Source organism: Dipodomys merriami, unplaced genomic scaffold (assembly GCF_024711535.1).
Source record: "Dipodomys merriami isolate MVZ:Mamm:240054 unplaced genomic scaffold, mDipMer1.0.p SCAF_963, whole genome shotgun sequence".
Lineage (NCBI taxonomy): Eukaryota > Metazoa > Chordata > Mammalia > Rodentia > Heteromyidae > Dipodomys > Dipodomys merriami.
This window is the reverse complement of record NW_027206583.1, coordinates 265,184-284,847: the sequence shown is the minus strand read 5'-3', so window position 1 is coordinate 284,847 and position 19,664 is coordinate 265,184.

The following is a 19,664-nucleotide window of genomic DNA, read 5'->3' as shown; positions in this document are numbered from 1 at the left end:
AAATGTTAAAATATCTATTCTAAAACTTTAAATCTTCACTTTATATAATAGTTTATATAAATGTCGAGAAGTGTTTTCTAGTTTTAGTTGTCATTGAATCAACTGTGTAAATCACACATTTCTCACTCAATTCATATTTACATATTTGTATACTTATATGTCATAAGTATAATTAACTGATAAGTGATCGCCAGTGCTGTTTTAGGAATCTCCCTTGGCTTTCTAACATTAACTCTTCTACCCTAAAATCGATATGCCCTCCAATGTTGTCAGAGGTTTCAGGAGTTACTCATCTCATTGAAGGAGAAAAGTACAAACCATAATCATTGTTTGGAACAACTGTCACATTTACATGCATTTCACTTAGTTTAAGAACCATTCCAGTAATAGCAAAATGTCTTCTGAGCTTTTCAGTCTCTTAAGTGATGAAAATCTTTAATTATACATCTATTTTTTTACTAACATCATATTCCTTAGAAAGATCTTTTTGTGTAACCCTGTATTCCTGATTAGAGGGCGGAACAAAGGCAATAATGAAAATAGCCAAGGAAAATACTTGAAAGCATTTTAAAAAAGCAATCACAGACATTCCTGTTTTCACTGGATTCAATGAGAATGTACATTAAGGTATGACATTTTTGTTATCATTTAAACTTCAACTAGCAGTGCAGAAGGGAAGAGGAAACTTTGTTTGGAGGTAGTTTGACTTTGAACAATTCAACATAAGCATAATGGATTTATCTTGTTTTTCTGTGTAGTTGCCAAAATAATAGAGAGCAATGCCCAAAGGCAGGAAAACACCTAAGCCAAAGCGGTAAACTTTTGTCTATAAAATAATTGTGAGGTTCTGACTCTTTCAAAATCAAGCTTGCAAAGAGGAAAAGTGTATTTGCTTTAGTGTGAACAATAAAAATATAAAATCCTTTATTAATGTTTTGCATATCTTGACTAGGATTTCTCATGTTGGAGAAGAGGAAAGGTATGAAAAAATCAAAATCGTTTGACTATTCACAAAAATCATTCTTATTTATCAGCTATAGCAACACAATAGCCTTGGTTACTCTTAGTATCATTCTTTTTTACATTTAGAAGCATTATTTATTGCTGGGATATATGCTGCAAACCCTTGAGTATTAAAAAATAGTCATTACTTAAGAGAGGAAAGTTGCTGGGTAAACAAACCTAAAATATCAAAGAGAGAATAGTGTAAACTATTTTCTAGCTATATCACAATATTTCGGTGTGGAGTTTGTTTCCCATTGTTCCAAGGGACGCATTTTTGTTATCTTCTTTTTCAACATCTAGTGATCCTATAACATCCTATACCATCCTGGGATTGTTGTATCTTTACTGGATTTTCTATTTTCTGTTGGCAAGTTAGGAAGGATAAAAAATTGAGTTTCTGTTTCTGTTTTAACTTATTTTTTATTACTTTAAAGACAATAATTCAAAATGACATGAATTATCTTTATAATATTAGGAGAAAGATTTATTTTCTATATTCTTACCCTCGTCTTCTACATAACTTTAGTACTTAATGATCCCCAAATGTGAAAATAAAGATAGGGAGCTCGTTATTTAGATATTATTTATAATTTCAAGCCTTCATTAATGCAAGGCCCTTAGTAGTATGTACACCACACATGTGTACAAAGCCATTGGCAACTTTTTTTTATTCTCAGAAACTGGGACATGTGGTGTCCCTGTAATTGCATCGGGAAAAGGCTGTAGTTGACTTAGTTTACTCAGTCAAATCTGTTGTAACAAATTTCTACAAGTTAAGTGGCTTGTATAATCCATATTTATCATTTTGCAGTTCTAAAGGACAGAAATCTAAAAGAAGTCTCAATAGATTAAAATCGAGCCACCGACAGAGCTGAAATACTTTTCAGATGATTCTAGTGGAAAAGGCACTTACTTCCGCTTTCCAGAAACTTCAGAATCTGGGTTGTTTTCTTTTCCTTTATCTTCTAATGTAGCATCTTTACATCTTTCTGAGGGTTCTTACCGAATCATGTCCCTTTCCAACTACAGCTGGGACTTTTAAGTACCCATTTGAATACACTTTTCCCATCTGATAATTATTCAAATTTGTGTTCCGTGGGTAATGAAGGGTGATTATTTTACAAACTTATATATATATATATATATATATATATATATATATATATATATATATATATATATGTGTTGTATATATATATATGTTGTATATATATATATATATTTATATATACATGTATGTATAAAATGCAAATCTACATTTGAGGGATTAGATATTTCAGGACTATAGATATTATGGGAAGATATTTTGCTGCCTACCGCAATGAGTGTGTAGCATTCTTTCTACTGTAAGCTGCTATCCTTTCATTAAATTTGAACAACATATTTCTTATATGAAATATAACTAAAAATTTTAGTCCATGAAAGCAAATAATCTTGGTTAGAACATTCTCATGTACTAAAAACTCTAAATCCCAGAGAGCATCTCCTGAAGCAGTGCACGCATTGTCACTTTTGATACATTCTGTTTAAAATCTTCTCTTTTCAAGAAAATTTGACTGCTATTATTTTGGAATTATGGTTAATATTTATTTGACAGCTATTTTTAAAGAATGCACCACCCAATACTGGTTGTCTTTTTCTAAATTTTTGTAGTCTAATCTGTTTCTGAAACACAGCTATTTGAATTACATGAACTGCTTATTGAAGTTGAATCAGTATGGATAGAAAAACAAGAAAAAAGATGTCTCTGTGTGTATTTCAAGTTAAAAATGTAACTACCAGCTATTTATCTTAAAATCATTTATTATGTTTGGATTCTGTTAAAATTTAGCCTCTCAACTCAAAAAATAATGCAGTCTTATTCAAACAACAAATTACTATTTATTTTTAAATTATTTTTTAAAAAATTTAAAAATTACTATTTATTTTAAAAACTATTTAAAAAATTAGCCAAGGCAAATGGTTTATTAGATATTTAGAGTCATGTTCCCACCCTATGGTAGAAGCCAGACAGGGAAAAAAATCATATTTTGATACTTCCTTAAGCCACTCTGATTTACTTCACCTATTTTTGAAAGAATGAAAGTCTGGCTTTGAAGCCTTTTGCTTGATATCTACTATGTGTCATTCTTACTTTATTAATAGGAGAATTTGGAAAAGAGAATTCACACTAGAAAAAGTAGAAGAAGAAAAAAGGAGAAATCTAGACATTTTGTTCTTCCTCATCTCAATGACTAGGTCTGGATAATGATTGTGGATATTAGATGCAGTGGTCTATAGTGATTAAACACATGTTTAGAAAAAGATAACCACACAAGTGATCACATAGAGAATGCTTATTTATATAAAAAAATAATAGCATCAAACAGGAAAGAATGCTTATATATAAAACAAAAAATTAATACCATCAAACAGTAAATGTTATCTATTTGTTTAGTGCTATACTCCTCTATCATAAACGTATACAAGAATGGTAAGAAACTAACATCTTAATATATTCTAATATTAGCTTTGTTCTGCCTGTTATGTGTATGTGTGTGTGTGTGTGTGTGTGTGTGTGTGTGTGTGTGTGTGTGGCTGTATTTGAGTTTTGCCTCTATTTCACATGCTATATTCTTCCACTACATAAGCTGAAAGAAGAATCCCTTTAGAAATATGCTGTTTTTATGGCTAAGGGAAAACAAATCATCTGTTAGACACAGACAATGGGATAGAAATCTTCCCCTAGAAATATCCTTTGACCACTTCTGGTTCATTTTTGCAAGCTGAAGTAAGTCACATGACCCATCTTGACATTGCAGTGTAGAGGTAAATCTCACATACAGGAAGCAGGACAGAGAAATATGCCCAGATATACAACACTTGAGATAAAGAGGAAAAATAATATAACTATAATACAATCAATTATACTTGCCATCACATGTCTCTTCAGGAAGGAAGTATTATGTACCTTTGTTTCTAAAACTACTGAGATCTTCAAATCATGATTTTATGCTTGGATGTTACAGGAATTAGAAAATATTTTGATACTGAGACAGCATAAAATCTCAAAGAAACCTCGATTAATCATTTCAATACTACATTTTGTTCTGCTTGGAGAAGAAACCATTTTATATACAATACTTTATACTTTCTTACCTAGTATTTTTTCCAGAAATGGATTTTGTTAACATATATGACTCTCCACAAGAATAAATGCCTTCATTTATCTGCATCTTGTGCAGATAGCATAGTCAATTATATGTGAGTGGGATTTCATCAGTAGCACTTTTTTAAAATGCAAAAAATGTGGACAGGAAGCCAATATACATATTTTTCCACCGTCACTTTTCACATCCTCCTTCTTCCTTCCTAGGAAACACACCCAATCAATAAAAAGTCTTAGATATTTAGCTCTTGACCTTGAAAGTGGAAGCAGAATGTTATGGTTGTCAGCGATGACTGTTAATGGTGTTTTATATAATAATGTCATATGTAACAGCCCTATGAGTCCTGCAGGTCTTAACACTGTACTTCTTTAGTGATGTGATAGGAATGTCAGCTTACTAAGCTTAGTATTGTTTTGCACTTCTTTTCTACCACCTGGCCAAAATTATAATACATAGTAATGGAATGAAAAAGTAATGCCATCTTAAGAAAGTCATTTAGGGCTGTGGGAATGTGGCTTTGTGATAGTTATTGCCTAGCATGCATGAAACCCTGGGATCCATTGCTCAGTACCACATAGACAGAAAAAGAAACACTGGAAGTGGTACTGTGGCTCAAGTGGTAGAGTGCTATCTTTGAGAAAAAAAAAAAACTCTCAAGAACAGTTCCCTGGCCATGAGTTCAAGCTCCAGGATTGGCAAAAAAAAGTCATTTTGTTAGTAAATGCAAAATAACCCATACATAGAATATATAATTGTTCCTTCCATACTGATACCTGACAATAGTCCTTAATTCATGTTTTTTTAAAAAAAACTGTTGAGCAAAAAAGTTTTGTTAATAGGTCACGGCAAGTAATGACAGGAATGTGTTTAGATATCAGTTGAAAAATAATCCTGGAAATTCAAATATTCCAAACTTTTGAGTGTTCAATGATAATCACAATGAGAAGGGTAGTCTAAGGGAGATTTTGGAAATGTTTTTGTCAAGCATGGCACCAAAAGCCACAGAATAATTAATAGTTTTGACAGAAGAGAAGGAATAACTCCAGATGGAAGGAATAAATGATAATAATAACTAAGTTATACCAAAAAGGGTTCTAGGGAACCATTTTCAGTTATTGAAGAACTAGTTATCAACCAGGCTTATTCCTCATTGTCTTTGGCATTCTAAATCTCTTCGGCTAGTCCTTAATCTCTCTGAGATAAGTTTTATGTCCTTCTTTCATACCTGATCTCCCTTGCTTTCTAAAAATCTGTCTTTCTATATTTCCTTATGAACAATTTCTGAACAATTCCCTATGAACAAATTCCTAACCAGTATGAATTAACTTCCTCTCTCCCAGCATTACACACAAATATTTAAGAGTTTTAACGGGATCATTTCAAGTAATATACTGCAAATATTACTACAATATCATGTGTATATCTAAAATTCCCTTGAAAATAATAAACTCTACTTTCTATTGAAGGTTAGTTATTTTATTCTAAGAAAGTTTTGGAAAAATAGACAGTATATCTTTGAAGTGAAGTAGGTCAAAAATTAGTAGCATCAATATTTTAGAAGGTGTCTGTCTTCAGAAATATATATATATATATATATATATATATGCACATATGTGTATATAGAAAGACATACATTTTTAGAGATTATTTGTTATCATATAAATCATTATATATCTAAATTTATGTATAGAACAATGTACATTATACTGAAACAAAAAACTTAAAATATAATTAAAATTTAAAAAATACATCAAACCAAGTGCCAGTGACTCAAGCCTATAAATGGAGCTTTTCTGGATAATGAGATCTTTGAATTGTTTTTGAAACTAGCCCAGACAGGAAAGTACTTGTTAGATTCTTATTCCCAATTAACAACTAAAAACAAGAATTAGCTCTGTGCCTCAAGTTGTATAGTGCTGGGACTGAGCATAAAAAGGCTTAAGGACAATGCCCAGGCCTTATAAACAACAAAACAACAACAGCAACACAACATATTACATTAATTTCACAAAACCATCTTTTAACTGCAGTGAACATTTCTTAGAAACATGAATACATGCCCCTGGAAAATGTTAAATAAAAGTATAGAATATTTACACCTATGTTAAATACATGACTATTTAAATTGTTTAAGATATTTAGGTAATGATTAGGAATTAAGAATAATGATAATATATTGAGACTGGTCTTTTATTCTATTTTACAATAGTAATAAAATGATATTTGTAATGATTATGTAAATTACTTTTATTTGGCATTTGAATTATCATAAGTGATAACATTTTTCCGTGATTTCCATAGGAAAGAATCATTTTCTTAGTGGTAACAACTCTTTTGTAATTTCAAAACAATTAAGAAAATTAATTCAAGGTTTATGCTAAGGCTATGTTTGTCCTAATTCGTAGGAATTAAAATTCCAAAAATTCAATGGATATTGACATTCAGGAACATCTTCATAGGTACTAATATTGGAGTCGCTTAAGTGGAATTGTTTTGTTTCATTTGTTATTTTCACAAATAAATCATGATGATTATGTATTTTGTTTCTTTTCACTGCTAATGGTACTTACCTTGAGAATAATGTTTTTCCTAGCATAGTAGAGAAAAGCAATTGGATTCACCAAATAACATATGGCTTTCATAAAATGCAGATGCACAGATTAGGGTCTTCTGTCATTTGCTAAAAGTTTCTTCCAGAAAAGGTTATCAATTACTTATAAGTGATGCACAATTCCTAGGTATTCCAGTTATCACATACACTTCTTGATTGAGTTATCTCTGCATAAACTCAAAATAAACAGACCAAAAAACTCAAAATAAACAGAAATCAAATCTTTGTTTAAAAAGTTGTAGTTTACAAATAGTTTTTAGCCAACACTGAAAACATCTTTTTAGGTATTCTGCAATTTTTGTGAAGTATTTTTAACAATAGTTTTTTTTTTTTTGGCTGACATGTAATTCACATGCCATATATGATCTCCATCTATAGTATACATTTTAGTGCTTTGGAAGTGAATTGTACAATCATAGTTTTGCCAAGGCTAATTTTCACAATAGAAATGCTGTAAATTTTAGAACATACATTAAAATAGATATAAAATTCACTTACAAGAATTGTCCAGCATTCATCCTCTCTAGTGTGTCTCTTCAAAATTCGTTTTTGGGGATTATTTCCAGGGTCTCACACAGACTACTCAAGTGCACTGTAAATGAACCACATTCTCTGTCCAAACAAGTTTTTTTTTAAAATTCCCTTTAATACATACATAGAAGTGTAATGGCTGGATCTTATACAATTCTCTTTGACCGTTTGAAGACTTGACAACTTTTACTTGCTAAAATGATTGCAGAATTATACAAATCAATCCAATATGTGGAGTATATCAATTTCTCCACAAATGCATTACTATATTTTGTGTCATCTTTTTATATTATGGTCATAATAGTGAGTTTTCATTTTATTTTTTCTTAGATACTAAAGACGAGCTTATTTCATATGCTCCTCCTATTGACTATTAATTTACATATATTCTTTAAAGAAATATCCTGTTCGCGAAAAAATTATTTAAAATTAGAATATATCAAAGTACTTAACACTCTGTATCATTGTAGCTTTAACATTGTAACATTAACAAATATGTGCCCTCTATCTGTTGGATATGTTTTCACTTCTTTCATAGAATTATGAAAACTTATCAGTTGATGTTAATCAGTTAATTTTTGCTTTTCTTTAGCCACTAATGCTATCCATGTCAAATTTTTAGAAACCTTTACTGATCCAATGTCATGAATTTTTACATTTATGTTTTATAGGTTTTTATATCTCACATTTAGTTTGATAATCATATTTTATTTTAAATTTTTGTTTGTTTTGAGGAAGTAGTCTAAGATCTAGAAAGGCAATAGTGCCAATACACCCATTTAAGATTCTATTTTTATTTCATAAAGTCATGGCATCCTTTTCAAAATCTATTGACCATAAATCCAAGAATTTATTTTTGATAAATCTGTTACATTCTTCTATGTGTCTGTCCTTATAGTAGAGCAATGGTGTCTTCACCACTAAACATGGTAATAAGATTCAAATCTAGTATGGGGGCTCAAGCTACACCATTTTACAAAATTGTTCTGGCTGATCTGTATTCCTTGAAATTACATATGAGTTTATTGAGCAGATGGACCAATATTCTACAGAGTTATCTAGATGTTTGATAGTCACTCATATTGTGCACTTTGTGAAAACACAAGACCCCAGATATTATATATAGAAAAAGTCTTAAGAGAATGCTTGAAACAACTAAAATTAATTCAGGAATGAGTTAAAATTTAGATATAGATTTAGATATATAGATAACATTATAGCATAATAAACCTGAATGATAATGACTTGAGCTGTACTACAGAAGAGAGTGAGAGGGGATAGAATAAAATGATGGACCACATAGGAGCTGCATGTCATTGGTATTGTGTTTCAAAAATCAGAAAGTCTGCAGAGAAGAGAAGGAGGAAAATAATCAAAGGGTCCTGAATCAAGTTTCTTTTTAATCCACCTAATAGTATGGACTGAGAGTCAGAGAAGATGGGAAACAATAAAATAGAAAATAAAGCATTGTATAGACCACTTACAAAGTAAAGAAATTTTAATAGGAGTATGAAAAATAATTTCCAAAGAAATAAGAGAAAGAATAGGTAATCTCTAAAGAGAAAAAGAATGAAGCAAATAAAAAGAAGAAAAGTAAAACCTTTATCAACAACAAATGCAAGAGTTTGGAAGAGAAAAGGCATCAGAAATATTCTAAATACAATAAAATAACAATAAAAATTGCTAACATGGATAGAATATGGATCACATTTTAGCATATATAATTTTGAAAAAACATACTAGGGATGAAAATTTAAAAGTCATAATTTAAAACACTATTTACATTATAACTACACAGTATATTTCAGTGGTTAAACCTTGGCCTAGCATATGTGAAACAATGGTGTGATCTCCCAAGCATTACAAAGTACACACAAAGAATACACACACACAAACCACATAAACACACACCCACACACAAACACCACATACACACATTTGGAATATTGTTATTATCATATTAAACAGAGGAAATTATCACAAATAGTAAAAGTAAGTTAATATCTGAAATCATAATATTGCTCATACTATTTAAAAATTTAGTAGAAATAAAATAGTCACAATATACTTGGATTTTTATAGATTAAGTTAATTGAAAATTAAAAAATAGAAGACATGAGAATCTTTGCAAACAAGTTTTAAATAATAAACATTTTGAAATATTTATCCTTTTATTTTGACAAAAGATTGATGTTACTGGTGTTTTAACTCAAGATTTAGAATATGATAACCACCTGCTCTATATCTCACTAGGGATGGCTATATCTCTAATCATGTCAATGTGGATAATTTTATAATTAGGTCTCAGTTTCTCAGGCTCTCCCGAATTACAAACCCTATTCGCAGTTCCTACCATTGCTAAAAAATGGAAGCCACAAATCACCATGCCCAGCTCAAACCTTTTTTTAATTCAAGTACAAATACCAAATACAAGTACCAAAAAGTGAACAGGTAATGAAGCCTTTCTTATTAAAAATATGTGCTTCTTAGAAATACAGTAAGTATTTGTTACCTGGAAAATATGTTTAGCACTATAGGAAAATAAATTTATCTAAATTCACCAACCACATAAAATTTAGAAAATAATTTTAGATATTCACGTTAAATATTTTAAAAGTAAAATATATGTCTGAATAATTTACATGTGTTCAAATTATGCAAAATTAAATTAACTAATCCTACAACCATGAAAAAAGAATTACCCTAAAGAAACAAAAGAAAATAAGTAATTAAGTTCAAAATTTGAAATTTATGCAATAAAACAGATTGTACTGTTTAGTTGACTTAAGTAACTGCAAACTAGCTGTATATCAAATTTAATAATAAAAATACATGAACAAAGAAAGAAAAAGTAAATCAGAATATATTACTATAATGATCATTATATGAATTTTAGTGGTAGTCAAATATGTAAGAAATGAGGCAATTTTCCATTCGTTTGCACTTAATAAGTGACAAATAATTTTCTAGGTCTTTTTAAATATATCATAAGTTTAATAAAGAACTATTCTGTCACATCATATGATAATCAGTTAAAGATGATATTAAAAAAAGAACAGATTGTACTAAGTTTTGGGATGTTAATGTATATACTTACTTTCGTTGTGGGAAATTGTGTGGATTTCAAATTTGGGTATTGTTCTTGCTAGGCTGGCATAATATCAGTGGCTCATTTTAGGATAGGGATTCCTTTCCACAAGAACATGCACCTGATCTCTCCTTTTATCCTTCCCATGATCAATGGCATCAGAGTTGCAAACCAACTTGTCTAGCTTCCTACCTTAGCTTGCCTGGATCCTGCAGTCCTTCAAATCTTAGTGTCTAGATAATGCAGGATGGTGTAAATGATCCAATGCATCCAGCATTTAGGATATGCAATGTGATGTATTGATATTCATTGTGTTGGTCACTTTTCTGTCATTATGAGGAAAATACCTGCAAAGAAAATTTCTGTGGAGGAAACTATTATTTTGACTCATGTTTTAAGAGAACACAGTTTAAGATCCAGATGTCTCTGTTGTTTTTAATTATATTGTTATTAAATAGTTGTACAAAAGAATTTCCATTCAACAAATCAGTGTATAAGTACAATGGATTGAGAAGAAAGTCCACTAATATTTGACCTGGGTTCTGTTCTCAAGCCTCCTAAGTAGTTAAGAGTTCAGATGGGAGCCCCTGGTGCCAAGCAGTAACATTATTTTTAAAGCAATTAGACATATATATGACTTAGGTTTGTGATTAACTCAGGAAAAGAATAAAAGAGCTGTGAAGCATAAAGGACAGGCAGAATTTTAATTAGCTAGTCAGAAGCTGAATCAGCTAGCTATCTAGCTACTCGGCAGGCTGAGATCTGAAGACCACTGTTCAAAGCAGGTCCAGTCATGAAAATACCTGTGATTATCTCCAAAAAACCAGAAGTGGAGCAGTGGTTCAAGTGCTAGACCACTATCCTTGGGTACAGAAGATTAGTGATAGTGCCCAGGCACTATCAAGCCTCAGGAAGGATGAATGCATGCATGAGCACATACACATGCGTGTGTGTGTACACTCACATGTGTGCACACACACAAAAATGTGTATTTAATGCAGAGTTCTTTATTTTGTTACCTTGCTGTTCTTTATTTCCCTGTATTAGTTCACCAATTAAAAAATCAGCTAAGCACCTATTAACATACAACTCATCATGTTTCTCTGAAGTCTACTCTCTTTTTGGAAGCCTGCTCTTATTTGGTCCAAAAGTAAATTATTCAGGATGTCAGTTTATCTCCCTTAACTCTATAGTGTTAGATGATTGTTAAGGTTCTTCCTAGCAATATGATTTTGTGAAATCCTGCATAAAGCAGCACATTTCTTTCACTAGAATGGAAGCCTCTGTCAAACAATTAATAATAGGTTTTTCTCCTCCTGGAAAGCATCTGTAGTTTTATTATCTTCATATAATTCATGATCTATTTGTGTATGCCAAAGACGGCTGTGAAAATAAAAAGAGCCTTCTCAGCACTTAGCATTCGTATACCATTCATAGATATGAAGGTATATAAATATTACTGAAATTGCTTTGGACTAAATAATGTTCACCTTGACTATCTTGACAAAGAAGAATTGGTTTCTCAGCACTTTAGGTAAGAACTCGAGTGAAAGAAACAAAAGGAGAAGTGAGGAACAACTCAACACATACATTCCAATGAAACAAAACAACACAAGAAAACACAAATTAATTCAGTACCCAAGAACCTGCAGGAAATGCAAAGATTTTTTTTTAAAAATCAGCGATAATAAGCTTATGAAAATCCTGACTATATGGGAGTCTACTGTTGTGAGGATAGTGCTTAAACCCAGAATGGACAGAAAGATCTGTACACAATCCAAGTCACATGTTATTCTAAATTTCAGGGAAAATAACATCAAGTAGATTGAGCCCATGATCATACACAAATAGGAAGCCAGAATTTTTCTGAAAATTTATCAGGATAATTTAGGGCTGGGGGCATGGCAAAGTGGTAAGAACACCCATTTAGGAGAAACAAGAAACTCAAGTCAAATTCTAATATTATGGGCATTAAAGAAAAAAGCTATGACTTTTAATACTTGACATAATTGTACGATTTGAATATTTGAGTGGAGAAAAATCCATGAGAGAGAGAGAGTAAACCCATGGTGCAATAATTTCTACTTAAGTGATAATGTTTTGTGGTACTCCAGACATAACAGAGTTACCTTGCAAATGAGCATGGATGTGCATTTGAGTGATGGAAATACTTTACTTACACAGGTGTAAATTAAATAGATTTTTTCACGTAGATTGTAGTTAAACTAAGAGTTTGGGTGAGGTTCCCTGAGCTTTCTCTCTCAAGGCTATCACTCTACTACTTTGAACCACAGTTCCAAATCTTATTTTCTGTTGGTTGTTTGGAGATAAGAGGCTCATGGACTTTCCTGCCCAGGATGACTTCAAACCATGATCATCAGATCTCAGCCTCTTGAGTAACCAGTATTCACAGCATGAGCCATGGATGTTTTTAATAATTTAGTAAAGTGTACAGTTACAGAAGTTATAAATTATCATTATAACCTATGTAATATATGTGTGTATGTATATATAAATGCATATGGATAGAAATATTTTAACATATTTTTGTATCTACAGTTGATTTATGAAATCATACTTGGTTATAATATAAATTGGAAACAAAAGTTAATAAAACTAAGGGAATTATCCCATGTTTCTTGTTGTTGAATAGAATATGAATTGCAAGAATCAATTTGAGAAAACCATATTTAACAAAATGGATAATTGCTATTAATTCCAATCCATTTATTTGCCCATATTGTGCATCCTCACACATGAGTGTCAAAATCAAACCACACTTTTTTACCTTTGTATATAAATCACCTGTAATAATTTAGGAGATAGATGAATTAATCAAATAAAGACTAAAATAATAATAAGTGATACTGTGAGTTAGAGATGAAAAGGATCTTAAATATGATAATTAAATTGTATATTTCTTACTTTTACTCTATTGTTATAACCTTCATTCCCACATTAAGAAAGTACATAGAAGGTCCTCACTAAATTATGTGTAAAATTATGAAAAAAAAAGTATTGAAAGAATATGGCACAGTGTGGTTTTAGCCTATTGAGACCTGTAGGGGATAATGTGTTTTTGAGGATTTGCAAAATGATGTGATGCAGATGAAGGGAAGGATGTGCTTATTCTGGAAAATTGGCTAGAGGATTGCTCCCAGAAAGATAGTGATGAATTCTTCCAGTAAAGTCACTTTCACAACCATGTTCACTGCTGCACTCTTCACCATAGCCAAGTTATGGAAACAGATGCCCTTTGGCAGAGGGGTGGTTGGAGAAAGTGTGACACATATAAATAATTGGATTGTCCCATCCATTATGAAGACTGTTACATCATTGAAAAGAAATGAATAGATCTAAAAATATGTTAATTAAACTAAGTCAGAGCCAGACACACAAAGGACCCATGTTCTGTCGCCTATTTGGAAGGTAGGATTTTATGCAAGTTTTACACAACAGTATTAACCAAAGCATGCTATTTACAGAGGAGTATTTAAAAGGTGTAATTTCTTATAAAGTTGAACTTTTAATCCAACAAAATGAATACCAGGAAACTACCATTTGGAAGATGTGAGCGGAAATCAAAGGGAGAAGAGAGTTATGGAGGAAGATAGGGAAGGTATAATATTCAATGCATTTAGTATGAAACTAGAAAAAATAAAATTGGGGTGAAGTTTGGAAGGGTGTTAGAAAGTTATGTAAAGATACATTGTACTTATACAGTGATTTGTTGAATGGAAATTCTTTCATACAACTATTTAATAACAATATAATTAAAACAACGGAGACATCTGGATTTTAAACTGTGTTCTCTTAAAACTTGAGTCAAAATAATAGTTTCCACCACAGAAATTTTCTTTGCAGGTATTTTCCTCATAATGACAGAAAAGTGACCAACACAATTAATATCAATACATCACATTCCATATCCTAAATAGACACAATATAAAATCATGGTGAAAATATTAGAATTCATCACATGATAAAATAACAGGTTGAAAGGATCAAATGTTGATTGTTTTTCCAAGTACGTTACATATAGTATCTAATTTAATCCTCACAATAATCCCATAAAGTAGAACTACTTCTATTTCTAATGCTCAGATGATGATATTGAAGTCTTCAGAGTTGGAATTACAAGTACAACATTGCACACATGGTAAATGCTAGCCTGCGGCCCATTCCCACTGTATCAAATAACTTCATTCTATTTTATGACTAAAATACCAGCACTTAATCTACTAATTCTAGGAAAATTTCCCAGAATTATTGTTCACACTCTAACAATATTTCACTTTATCCTTGTTAGAAAATAAGTAACTGAGCCTGATGCCAGTAGCTCACGCTGGTAATCCTAGCTACTCAATAGGCTGAGACCTGAGGATGGCTGTTCAAAGCCAGCTCAGGCAGGAAAGTCCGAGAGATTCTTATCTCTAATAAGCCACTAGTAAACCAGAAGTGGCATTGTAGTTCAAGCGTTAAAATGCTAGCCTTGAGAGAAAGAGCACAGAGACAGTGCCCAAGCCTAGAGTTCAAGCCTCACGACCAACCAAAATAAAAAGGAAATAAGTAACTGTAATATGAAAACTCCAAGTTCCTAATCAATTTATACCTCCCTGGTGAAAGGAACTGTTAATTTATAACATTCTTTATTTCTAGCTCAAACTTGTAGAAATCATATTCTATCCCATGACTCAAAACTGCACTGCCTGGAGACCCCCCATCACTGCTTCACACAGTCATACTGAAAGAATGACCTGCCCAATTCCTGATGGAAACAGACTGCAGTTCTTATGCACCAATCATTTCTACATTGTAGCTCACCTAAGTTGTTTACCATTAGAAGTATTTTGATTGCTTTCTTACCTAACATTTTGAGAGAAAGGAACTACTTTAAAATGCTATTAAAGCAAGACTGACATAAAAATCAGCTTTGACCCCAGATAAATATTTTACCTTTCATATACCCAAAAATGCAGTCTGACCCATCATTAATGTTAGGAATGAGAGGTTAAAAATCATAGACACCAAGACCTAAGCATGAATTAAAGACACTCAAACTTGTGAATACAATTGATTTAAAAAGACATCAATACTACTGCATATTTTCAAAATTTCTTGGATATTGAAGATTCAATCATAAAATATTAAAACTTGAAAATAACTCATTTTCTTGGGAGTAGGACACAAAACCCAAGATTAATCCCAATCATTTTCAAAGACCTTTATTTATACAAAAATTCACTCATAACTACAAAGATTCCAAAACTAACTGAAGTAGAGAGAAACAAAGGAAATAATTTAAGTGCATCACGTACATTCAAAGGACTGTGTTAATAAAAACAAAGTTACATAATAATTAGCTTAACAAACTCACTTACATTCTTTTATTCTATTTAATTTACTTTCATAAAAACTGTTTTCATAAAATGATGCATAAAAAAGCTTATATACCCACTTACATTTTCACTTACATCTTACAAATATTTATTTCAGAAATTTTAGCTCTATTGTCAATGAACTGAAAGAATACTAAAATATTCAAACGCCTTTCAGAAATTGCAAGAGTCTCTCTGGGATGTTATGTATACTGGAAAAGATATTCAAAAAACCTTATTTGTTAAAGTTGTGATAGTTACTCCCACAAAAGAGCCATTAGTGAATATCCCTGTGCATGTACAAATACATCCATAATCTCAAGATGACACATGCTTTTGGTTTGTTCATTTTTGAAAGGAATATCTAACAAGCATATCCACAATACTTATTTTCAGTCAATTAGATGGAATATTCAAACATAATATGGGGTTGATTATGTCTCAGTGAGAATAGATATGATTTTACAAAGAAAGTTATGCTTATATTATGATGATATTATTTGACAAATAAAATGTACAGAAGGGTGGTTCCACTGAAATGACATGACAGAACACTGATAAATAAAAACATGGCAACACAGTTAGCTCTTTTCAGCCTCATCCTTCCACATTGGCAAGCAACATTGCAACAGCATGAGCATACATATACACATACACACGTGTGCATATGCACACACATATACATGCATGCAAATTCAGGATTTAGTACCAAGAAAAGTACAAATAAAATATTGGTGATTAGGACAAATGATAATTTGCATTATTACAAAATAATACACAATCCAGTCACCATGGGTGTTACAATTTACTTGCCTCACCACATGTGACCACTTAATTTATTTTAATTATTTAGTAATTCATTTGTTTGGTGCTAATACTCAGGCTTGAACTCAGAGCCTGGCTTTGTCCCAGAATTTGTTGGTTTTTTTGTTTTAGTTTTCTCAAGCCTAGAGTTTTACTGCTTGTACCACAGCTCCATTTCTAACTTTTGCTGGTGACTTTCAAATCAGCATCTAATGTACTTTTCTTTTCTTGGTCTGCTTTCAAACCACAATCCTCAGATTTCATCTTTCTGATTTTCTAGGATTAAAGACATGAGCCAACAGTGTGGCTTCTACTTTTTCCTCTGTAGTTATTTAATGCAAATACTTAGATAGTAATTTAAAACTTTATAGAAGCAAGTCGTACAGTGATGATATTGTCCTGTCAGAAATTTAAGCTAGTAAATTTCTTCTTAAGACCATAAACAAAAAATATCATGATATAATATAAGAGAACTCACGATTTAACATATGAGCTTTAAGAGCTTTCTAATAGATCCATTATTTGTTACCCAACATTAGGAAAAACAAGTGTATAATGCAGTAGTAAAATAGATGTCTTTTGTAGGAATACTTAAATTCCTTGATTTTTAAAAGACACTTTTAAAAGACATCTAAAAAAGTAGGCCTGTCTATGTCTTCAAGTGATTTTGATCATTGAATGTGCTTATTGAGAAGTCAAAGTGTATTAGTAGTCCTTTGCTATCAATTAAATCTCACCTTTTGTTCTTGGAGAATATAATAGTTAAAGCAATAGTTCAGAATCAGCAAGCAATGGTTAAGATCACGCATCCAGCACAAGTGGATCACCAATAAGTAACCCTTGATCCCATTTTCCACAATGTTTTGTCCCAGATACAATCGACCAGCCTTCTCTAGCTGCTTTCCTTCACTCTACAGGAAAAGTCTGATTCAACTGATTTCAGTCATATCTGTTACTAGAATTATCAAGGATTTAGATTCTTGTCTGCAATTTGCTCAAAGCTATGTCTCTTTATGTAGGCTACTAAAAATGTATTTACTAATTTCAAGTAAATAAATAAATTCTATTTCCATCTCTTTTATTATTTTTTTAATGTGAAAATACCGTACAGAGGGATTCCAATTACATAGGCAAGATAATGAGTACATTTATCAAGCATTGTAGCCTCCTCCTTTTTTTCCCCTTCCCATCCCTTCCCGTCCTCCCCTGCCCCCCACTGCACCAAAGTTGTAAAGTTTATTTTTGACATAACCACTTGTACATCTCATTGTTGCAATAGGTCCAACTGTATCCCTATTTAAATGATTTGTTTTTCCCCTTTCCCTCCACAAATTATACCGACATCAAATACAGTGAAAGCAGGGATTACACTGTGAGGGAGGGATATACAAAGCAACAAAGAAATAATCTTACAAATGTGTTAGAAACAATCACATGAAAGAAAAAAAAACATTTGAATACATATGTTAGGGTTCATTTCCCTAACATCACCTTATCTGACCTTTTCTGCTTGACTCAGATAATATACAATTGTTTACTCTATAAATTGATCAGAGGCATGGATTTTGTGGCTAGCTAGGTTATTGCACATCTGTCTCTCTTTTCTTCTCTTCCTTTTATGGTTCTCATAGATAATATGACTGCTCAATAATTATCCTAATTTATTTTGTTTTTATATTTTTTGTTGCATCATTTCACTTTTTGCTCTGCCAGTTCCCAAATCATTTACATAGAAGGCATTATTTCATATTTTCTCATTCTTAGAATAAGCTTCACATGAAGACACCACTGGCCCTCATTTTCAGTCTGTATCTTTGAAGGTGGGTTAAGGTTAGAGAGGCTGGAATATCCAGCAAAGGCTTAAGGGGTCTGGCCTGAGTCAAGGTAAGGTGGGTCAGAGCACCTTATAAAGAGGTACCTTTTGAATTTTATTAAGGGCTATGGTAAACCCCCCCATTTTTAATATGGCGAGAACCTGAGCCAGAAGGCCCTCCAGGCAGCTTGGGTTTTGAAGCCCCAGAATTATATCATCCATGTAGGCATAGGCAAGGGAGGTATCTGAACCTTTAAAAGTGTGGCCAAATATTGTTGATAGAAGGCCGGGCTATTGGCCATTCCCTGTTGCAGCACCGTCCATTCAAATCTCTAATTAGGCTTGGAAAAATTAAGAGAAGTGATGAAGAAAGCAAACTTCTCGCAGTCATCTGAACGCAGGGGGACAGAAAAAAAAAAAAAAAAAACAATCTTTAATATCTGCCGGAGCCTGCCGGCAATGAAAGGCAATCCTGAATTAGGGGGTAAGGATGCAGAAAAATAAAGACATAAGACACAGCATGGGGTTGGGAGGTCTGCAGCTCAAGACGGCAGCACCGTTTATTTTTAACTTTCCCTAATATATACTATTAGAAGTCAAGAGGTAACCTAAGGTTACAATAGTCCAGAAAAACAAGGTAAATTTCAGTAAAAACAGAGTGCAGTAAAAACAAGCAACTGGTAGAGAGTAAAACAAACTCTGCAGATATAGCAAAGCAATCCCGGGCACCTAGAGTTTCTAAAGTAAGCCAGCTCCTTGTACATGCCTCCAAGTGAGCACAGGGGTCAAGATGACCTTAGAGCTTTACTGTAGGCTCCCAAAAAATATCAATTACAACCAACGTATATTCGGAAGGTAGAGAGGAAGTCCAGGGCATGCCTCTTAGGGGCGTTCCTACTAGCTCCATCCCTTCATTAACCTTAGTTCTTGGAGCATAAGCCAATCCCCTGAGGCTTTTTGATTAACAAATACGGGTGAGTTCCAAGGACTCATAGAAGGACATGTGTGCCCAAGATTTATCTGTTTCTCCACCAGAAGGTGGAGGGCTACAAGTTTAGGTTTGTTCAATGGCCACTGCTCCATCCAGATTGGGCTTCCCGGCTTGCACCTAATGGGAGGTACTCGGGGGACAGTGGCTTTTAGGATTGGGGGTGCACCAAAGCGGGTCCCTTTTGTTCTTCTCTGTAATTATGAAAGTTAAAAAATCATTTTTCTTAACTCCCTCTAGATCCTGCTTAAGACTCTGTGTTTCATCTCCATCCAGGATATCATCATAGGATGCTCG